Below are 10,134 nucleotides of genomic sequence, written 5' to 3' on the forward strand. Positions count from 1 at the left end.
TATATATTTATTCCAATCTTATATAAATACGTGTAAAAGTATTTATAAATATTAAGGACGAACTTATGCATATAAAAAAAAAAAATCTTCGTGTAGGAGATCGACTGTCAAACTAAATATTAACTTAGAAGAGGCTCAAATTATAATTTAATTTATTTTTCATTATATAAGTGCAAAAATTTTGAAATTAAAGAAGCCAAAATTATAATTTAATATATTTTACATTATGTAGGTGTAAAATTTTGGATTCTTTTTATGTTATTTTCAAATTAAATTTTATCAGTTTTTAATCTTCAATTTGTAGGACTAGTAGATGAATCAACCAATTTTTTTAATTTTATTAATAAGCTGTATTTTAAAGATTTTGATTGCAACCCTACATGATTAGTTAGAGATTTTCTTTCTTGTTAATTAAAATTTAATTTTATTATAAAATATTAATATTAAATTCATGGAATTAATATAAAAAAATGTATATCCTTCAAATTTTTACAAAGAAATTTTGTTTTATTGCAAAAAATTTAATTCGAAAATAAGTAAAAGAAAAAGAAGATTGTAAGTTCCAATCATTCGTAGCTTGGAAGTTGGAATTTTAATTTGTGGCCACGAATGCCATGTGCGTAATGCCTTGGGTGGTCCGACTCACTATCCAACAACAACTACCTATTGCTCTTTCTTAAATTCTTCATTAACTTTAGTTTCTCACAAATGTCTTTTCTTCCATTAAATCCCTCTAAATTTTTATTTAAATTCAATCTATCTTAAATTTAATATATATAAAATTAAATAAAATTTTCTATTATTTTCATCATTATAAATTTAAAATACAAATTATTTAAAAATATTTAATAAATAAATTTTATTACCTTTAAATTATTTTATTTTAATTTATTATCTTTTAATTATTTTATTAAAATATTAATATATTTTTAATTAAATAATATCTTATATTTCATTTATTTCATGAAAAATAATTTATATATAAAATATTTTTATAAAAAATAAAATATTTTTATTATTTGATTATAATATTAAATTAATGATATATATTTATTTTATACGTGTATAAATATTTTTATATTTTAATAAAATTATTAAAATTTAAAAAATAAAAATAATTTCCTATTTAAAAAAGTTATTTTCATTAAAAATTATTTAGTTTTCATGAGAAAAATATTTTTTATTAATTAATTTTCTTAATTTTCTCAAGTGCTTCAAATATTAAAAAATGTATACAATATTTTTCATAAAACAAAGTAACTCTTAATCTCAAAAGATAAGAGAATAAAAATTATTTTAAAAAAAAAAAAAAAGAAAATATATAACATCATTAGCTAAATTTCTTTCCACTACCGCTTTTTTTTTTTTTTCCCCAAATGCACTATGTGTTAGGAACAGCTCTTTTCCTTTTCCAGAATTGAAGGAAAGGAACATGTGTGAAGCACGAAAACCATACCCAACCAATTGTATACTTTATTTTTTTTAAGAACCAATTATATAGTTACCTTTACAAGAACAGTTCATATACACAAATATGATGATCAATGAACTCTCGCAGTCGATTTGGTAGCAAAAATGGTCTCAACTTCTCCTCTTCCCCTTCCAAGGTGAGCATCATATGAGTGACCACTCGTACCCACAACACTAATCTTTCACAAAATTTAATATTTTCCACTTTTCAACTCTGAAACAGGAAGATCAGTAAAGTGGCAAATGGGTGGAAGATGGTCCCTCTCTCCAAGCCAAATGGCAGTGTTTAATAGGTATTCGAGCTATATGTAAGATTTAGGTAAATCTTTTCTTCATGGTATCAAGCTTTTCAAACCAAAACGAAAAATTACAGAATTCAAATTTTGGTCACTCATGTATTAGTCGAGTATAAGGTGAAGTGGGCCTGTAATTGTTCATGCTTCAAGTCTAGTGGACTTTGGCGTGTGAGGTGGAACTACAAACTTAAACTTTTTAGGTTAAGTTGTTCCTTCACAGCGCTCAACTTTTCAAGTTGTCACAGCCATTGCATATGTAGGTGCAGGTGTACGTTCTCAGTCATGATTTTCTTAGGATGTTGATAATATACATGTTTGTTTGACATAATAAACATAGTTTTCTAGTTAGTTACTCCATCCACGAAACAACAGAAAGAACTCACAGTGAAGCACTTTGCTGTTATTGTTCTGGGAGGCAAGAGTTCGTTGGGATAGTGACTCCCAATAATCTCCTACAAGAGATCATCCATATGAAATAAAAAATAAGGGCTGCTGCAAGAAAAACATAGAGATAAGCTTCTGGTTTCTTTAAAGGATTGGACCACATATAGTCACAGTGACGTCTAAGTGATGATTAATGTTTAATTTTTAATCTTAGAGAAAGGAAAAAGTGGTAATTCATATTACATTTTCGAGGTATAAAGTCATCTTTCAGCCTCTAAACTAAAGCTAATGGGGACACTTCATCACAGGAGAAGAATATGACCCGCACTAACACCAACAATATTAAAAAATGACAAGAAGCTTGCCCTTCTTCCTTCAATCATTGCATGTGAAACTATGGCCCTTCCATAAAGCAAACGTAATGAGCGTAGTGATTTTAGGATGGATCCAAGTCATCACCAACCAACAAAACCTTCCCATCATTGGCTTAAAGTCTAGAAATTCCTCAATTCTAAGAAGCTATAATTTTATTCAAGAGGGAAGTTAAAGTAGGATTGCAATGAATACTTTCTAAGTCATAGGCTACATTCACAACCTTTCATGTGTTGTCCTTGGAAGCCGTCTCTTCATGCTTTACTAGCTTGTCAAGTAATTATATGTGCATTATCCAAGTTTAATCTTTTTTAATTGGCACAAACCCATTGGCAAGTTGGTGGTGGTGGGCTCTAATGGCACTTTAAATATGAGAAAAGATTCTCCATTTTCTTTGTGTTGCTGTAAGTACTGAAAGAGCATTCTTCTGAGGTAGGACTGAAAAGATCCAGGGGAAGCAACAAAACTGAACCAAAAAAAAAATTTTCCCTTTCCTCATTTTTATTCCAATAAAAAATTTGAGCCACCGGAGACCACTACATATACATCATGATGATCACTGAACTCCCACATTGAGGGGCGTCCTCAAGACTGAGTCATCTTTGCTTGCTAAAATGGTTTCAACTTCTCTTTCCTCGTCCAAGGTGAGAATATGACCATGGATTCTGGCTTTCCCTAATTAACACCCACAAGATTATATATTTTGTTTCACAAAATTTCTTAGCCATTAACTGTTCAGTGTTCTGTTCTATTTTTGAACTCTACTTAAACAGGAAGAGCAGACCGTCGAGAAATGGAAAGAAGGCGATCCCGCTCGCAGGGCCAAATGAAATTTCTTATTTTAAGAAAATCAAACCCAATTTTTAAATTTCAAAAAATTTCAAATAAAATTTCAAAATATTTAATAAAATAAAATATTAATATTTACATATAAAATAATTATTTAAAAATTTAGGATGTTACATTCTTCCTCCCTTATAGAAAATTCGTCATCGAATTTTACACAAGGCAGAATAAAAATACAAGATTACATATTTAATAAGTATAGGTACTTACTGCGCATATCCTGCTCTGACTCCCAAGTGCATTCTTCTACTGATTGGCTCTTCCACAAAACCTTAATCATAGGGATCTACTTTGACCTTAACAGCCTCATCTGATAGTTCACTATGGCCACAAGCTGTTTCTCAAAGGTTAAGTTTTCATTCAATTCCACTATATCAGGTTGTAGCACGTGGAAAGGATTAGGAATGTACTTCCTAAGCATGGAGATATGGAACACTAGGTGGATATATGAAATGCTTGGTGGTAACTCTAGCCGGTAGGTAACTAGTCCCACCCTGTTTGTGATCTAAAAAGGCCCTCTATATCAGGGTGTCAGCTTGTCATTCTTTTCAAATCTCATAACTCCCTTCATAGGGGAGACCTTCAGAAATACATAGTTACCCACTGCAAACTCTACATCTTTTTGCCTAGGATCTGTGTAGCTGTTCTGCCTACTGAAAGCTGTTTTCAATCGCTCCCTAATTAAATGGACCATCTCTGAAGTGTACTGCACCAAGTCTACATCATGTACCTTTGCCTTTCTAACTTCTGTCCAATACAGAGGGGACCTACACTTCTTGCCATATAGTGCCTCACAAGGTACCATCCTGATGCTAGAATGATAGTTGTTATTATAAGCAAACTCCATCAATAGTATCTGATCATCCTATTGACCTCTAAAATCCAGGACACACATACAAAGCATATCCTCCAGTGTCTGAGGGTGAAAGGCTGCACTAAAGTTTAACTGTGTGCCAAGTGCCTCCTGTAGCTTTCTCCAAAACTGATAAGTGAACTAGGGTCCCCTGTCAGATATAATTTCCAGGGTGATATTGAATGGTGCAGTCAAAATCCTTCAGAAGTTCCATCTATCTCCTCTGCCTCAGATTTAAGTCCCTTAGCTGAAAAATATGCTTCAAGCTTTTATGATCAATGTATATCTCACATATTTCACCATAGAGATAGTGTTTCCAAATCTTTAATGCAAACACTACAGCCACTATCTCTAGATCATAAGTGGGGTAGTTCTGCTCGTGCCTCTTTAGTTGTCTTGAAGCATAAGCCACTACTTTTTCGTGCTGCATTAAAACACACCCTAACCCAACTCTGGCAGCATCACAGTACACCGTATATCCTTCTCCACTCATAGGCAATGTCAACACAAGGGCTGTAGTTAGACATTCTTTAAGCTTCTGGAAGCTTTCTTCACACTTATCTGACCAAAAGAACGAAATATTATTTCGAGTTAACTTAGTTAGGGGAGCTACTATCCTGGAGATTCTACACAAAGCGCCTATAATAGCATACCAGGCCTAGAAAACTCTGCACCTCAGTGACTGTTGTAGGCCTAAGCTAGTTAGTTATTGCCTCAATTTTCTTGGGATCCACTTGAATACCTTCACTAGAAACCACATATCCTAAGAATGAGATGTTTTCCAGCCAAAATTCACATTTTGAAAATTTTGCACATAATTGGTGCTCCCTCAAAGTCTGCAATACCATCCTCAGATACCAAACATGCTTTTCTTTGGTTTTGAAATACACCAAAATGTCATCTATAAATACAATGACAAAGCGATCCAGGAATGACCTAAACACTCTATTCATTAAGTCCATGAAGGCCGCTGGTGCATTAGTGAGTCCAAAAGACATCACTAGGAATTCATAATGACCATACCTAATCCTGAACGTAGTCTTTGGCGCATCCTCACTTCGAATTCTCAGTTGGTGATTACCTAATCGCAGGTCTATTTTGGAAAAGTACCTCGCTCCTTGTAGTTAGTCAAACAGATTATCAATCTGAGGAAGTGGATATTTATTCTTAACAGTCACTTTATTCAACTATCTATAATCAATACACAACCTCAGAGATCCATCCTTGATCCTTACAAACAGAACAGGAGCACGCCGAGGTGAAGTACTTGGACAGATGAAACCTTTATCTAGAAGCTCTTATAGTTGCTCCTTTGGTTCCTTCAACTCTACTGGTACCATCCTGTAAGGTGGCATAGAGATGGGGTTAGTACCTGGTACAATGTCTACACAAAACTCTATTTCCCTCTCCTGTGCAACCTTGAAAGCTCCTTTGGAAATACATTCACAAATTCTCTGACCACAGGAACATCCCCTACATTAACACCTTCAATAGATGTGTTCCTTACTAATACCAAATATCATTGACATTCGCACCTCAACATCTTTTTGGCGCTAATAGCTAACACTAGGTTGTACAATGCCACGCTTCTATCACCATCGAAGCTGAACTCTTCTATTTCAGGTATATGGAAATACACCTTTTTATTTCTGCAATCTAGGGTGGTATAATGAGTTAACAACCAATCCATCCCTAAGATCGTATCAAAATCCATCCTTGGCAAAGGAATCAAATTTGCTGGGAGAATCTTCTCATCCACTGCGATTGGACTACCCAAAAAAATCATGTCTACATCTACATTGTCACTAAGAGGGGTAGCGACAGACAAGGGACACTCTAGGGCTGTAGGATTCCTACCCAACCTCAGGGTAAAAATAGGGAAAATAAAAGAGTGTGTAGCACCCGAATCTATCAAAACACATGCCTCAAAAGAACAGACTGGAAGAATACCTGCCACAACTGTATTTGAAGCTTGGAAATCCTGATGAGTCAAAGTGAAAACCCGAGCCTAACCCCTGCCTTGAACTGTAGAACCCTGAAGTTGACTTCTGCCTCCAGATCTACTTCCAAATCTATGTCCTCCTTATCCATAGCCCTGTTGGCTACTATACTGACTGCTCGCCATACCGGATGTGCCACGATGCATCTGATGGGGCATATTACAAACAGAACCTTGTGACCCCATCAAGTGCTCGCTAAACATTGGACATTCCTTGGCAAAGTGTCCCTATTGGCCACATCTGAAGCATCCACCAGAGCTCATCAAACAAGGCCCCAGGTGTGATCTGCCACAATGTGTACATGGCGCCAAGGAGGACCCTGAACTAGATCTAGAACTGCTGTAGCCTAAACTCTTACCACTACTTGAACCATAACTTGGCCTAAATCCTCTGGTTTTATGTTTGTGGCCTGCTTTCTTATTCCCTCTAATCCTTCCACTGTGGTGGCTCTGGCTGCCTCCTATGGTGTGCATCTGTGGGAAACTGGATGACCCTTCAATCCTATTTTCCTTTGCTCTGTTCCCATCATCTCCTATGTACCTAATTTCAATTTGCCTAGCCCTATCCACTACCACATCAAATGGTTGATCTGATAATATAGCTAGGTTTGCATACTTTCTATCCAGTCCCTTCAGAAACCTTTTCACTTTCATGCTTTCTATAGCCACTATTGTTGGGGCATACCTGCTCAGCTCTAGAAATTCAGAAGCATACTCATCTACAGACCTACCATCATGTCTTAAGGCCTTAAAGGCCCACTGCTTTTGATCTCTGAAACTCTCTGGCACAAATCTATTAACAGCTCAACAAACTATGTCCATTATAACCCTTTATTGCGAGGAAGCACATGATCTGACATCCACTGTTTAGGCACAGGCCCCAATACATGCTACACACATTCTATTAATCTTCTATCTGTTAACTGCAGCTCCATCCTTGCACATGCTGTAGAGTCTAGAAACCGATAGGCATCATCCGTAGTGTCATAAGTACTCGACACTAATTTCTTGAAATTTACAATATGCTTATACGGTTCCACTCTTTGTATTGTGGGCTGCTATTGTTGTGGAGGATGGACCATATACCGTGTCATCATATTAATGGTGCTCTATAGACTAGCTAAAGTAGCTGCCATTGGATCCATAGGACCTTGGCCGTGAAAGACTGTTCTTGAACTGGTGGCTACTGCTCTTCTACTTGACCAGCTCTAGGTCTCCTGCCCCATCTCCTTGGGGCAGGCGCCTCACCTTGTGTCGACACCTTGTCTGACACTTCCTGTTCTAGCACTATGGTAGCTCTTTTACTTCTACACATTTTTCTAAAATTTAGCAGCATTACCTCACAAAAATCTAAAACAGTATACTCGACATCTTTATAGCGCATTCTCACATACAGGTACATAAAGCAGAAGCTAGATGCAAGGACGAACATGGATCCTATACTCCGCATGTGACCTGCTAACAAAACTCTTCTTAAGGCCTTAGACATGTACTTCCCAAGAATCTGGAGCCTAAGCTTTGATATTAACTTTATCACGACCTAAACTATGGGTTAGACCGACACTAGGACTTGGATCAGCATAGGGCCCCCAAAGCCCATAGTAAATCTAACTTCCCGGGCTTGAATTGGACAATCCGCTTGATGAAAATTTGTGATCTTTGTGTCTATAGAAATCTCTCGATGAGTAAAAAGTGTTTGGAATAAGACTCGGTCCGATTGGTGGTCGGATCGGCCAGATTTGGCCTTTTCCGGCGGTTTGGAGAGCGATCGGTGGCAGGGAAGGGGGCTTGGAGGTCACTGGCGGGCTGGGGAGGGGAGGGGAGGCGAAGGCCGGCAAGGAGGAGGGAGGAGGAGAGAGAAAAGGGAGAGAGAGGAGGGACGTCGGGAGTGCGGGAGAAGGAGGAAGAAATAGAAGAGGAACCGGTCCGATCTGATCAGGTTCGATTTGACTAGTTCGATTCAGGATACCCAAAATTAAATTTTTTACTCTGCTCTAAGACAAAAAACGAGATCCAAAAATTCTAAAAAAATTATAAAAAACTCAAAAAATTCGTGGAGTCTAAATATATTTTTAAATTTGTCACATGGTCTTTAAATTAATTTCTAAAAATTAATGAATTTTCTTTTTTTTAAAAAATCAAACTTGATTTTTTAAATTCAGAAAATTTCAAATAAATTCTCAAAATATTAAATAATATAAAATATTAATATTTACATATAAAATTATTATTTAAAAATTTTAAAAATTTAGGGCGTTACATTTTCAATAATAAGTCCAACAGATAATTGCAGTGCTCTCTTTATTGTCCAAACCCCAGCCTCATTTGAGTCACATACACCACACGGCCCCGAGAAGATACAGAGAAAATTTCCATTGGAGTTCCTGAGAACTCCGCTAATACCAGCAGGGCCAAGCTTACCAAAAACAGTTGTGTCAACATTTCATTTTACATAATTGAGAGCAAGGGATTTCCAAATTTGAGGAGGTCTAGGAGTCCGAGAGTGATTTGGAGCATTTTTAATGAAAGTATATTATTAAAATTGAATATAAAATAGAATCAAATATAACAGATATAGAGTTTTTTTTTATTATTAAATAAGACATATAGTACTTTTGTTAAGTCTTTTATGATCTTTCCCTATACTTTGAGTTGTTCAAAGAATTTTTATTTATTCATTTTGCAGTTTTAGCTTATTTTATGTTTTATGTTTTATTTTATTTTTTTATTAACACAATTACTTAAATAAAAATAAAAATGTACGCTTTTTTTTCTATAAATTGTATTGCAATTCATTCAAGACACTAGAGATGAGATAAATTCGTAAAATTATATTAAATAATTTTTTGTAAAAAGTATTCACAATAAAAGAATCCCAATCATATAATAATACTTTATAAGCATTATAATTAGGGGATAGAATATAAAATCTCTAAAGTTCAAAGCAATACTATAAATAATGTAATAATTAAAATTTTAAATATTGATTTTTAAACTTAAAAAATCTTAATTAATTCAATCAAAATATAAAAAAATATTAAAATGAAAAATTTCCTTCAAAAATAAAATAATGCAAAAATTTAAAAATTTTTAAATACTTAAATTCACAATATTTATATACGATAAACTTTCAATATCTAATGATATGATTAGATTCCCAAAAGTCATAATTAATTATAAATAAATATTAATATTTTAAAAATAAAAATATCTTTGATTCAATACATATTTCATAACTATACAAAAAATTAATTTTTAAATTTATAAAATTAATGATATACAATAAATATAATTAATATAATTATTTTTTAATATTATAATTAATAATTATATAAAGTATTAATTTTTAAATTTAAAAATATATTAATTGATCCAACCAAAATATTGATAAATAAGGAAAAAATTCAAAAATTTACTAAATAAATATAAATATGCATATAGATATTAAAATTCAAAATTGAAAAGAGAAAAAGGAAATTGATTTATTTTTTAATTTCCATTTCACCAGCGCGTCCACCTATCTACACTAGCTTAACAAAGAAGAGAAAGCAAAGCTCTGATCTTCTTTTTTTTCAAGGCGGTCCTATGGCAGAGAAGCAGCTGATCGTGGCCGTTGAAGGCTCCGCGGCCATGGGCCCGTTCTGGCAGACGATCCTTTCAGATTACCTTGAAAAGATCATCGGGTATTTTTGGCGTGCTTGCTTCGTTCCTGTAAAAAAAATGAACTTTTAATTTATATTGTGAACATGACACTAGATAATTAGTTGTCCCTTTTTCTACGGCTATTTGATTACTGAACCAGTATTTAATATGTAGTATAATAGTGCTTATACAAAGTGAAATATGATAGGCTTTATCTTAATAGTTGTCCATCTATTAGTAGATAGGCTTTATCTTAAAAGTTAAAACTAAAA

The sequence above is a fragment of the Hevea brasiliensis genome, chromosome 17 (genome assembly GCF_030052815.1).
Source record: "Hevea brasiliensis isolate MT/VB/25A 57/8 chromosome 17, ASM3005281v1, whole genome shotgun sequence".
NCBI classification, from domain to species: domain Eukaryota; kingdom Viridiplantae; phylum Streptophyta; class Magnoliopsida; order Malpighiales; family Euphorbiaceae; genus Hevea; species Hevea brasiliensis.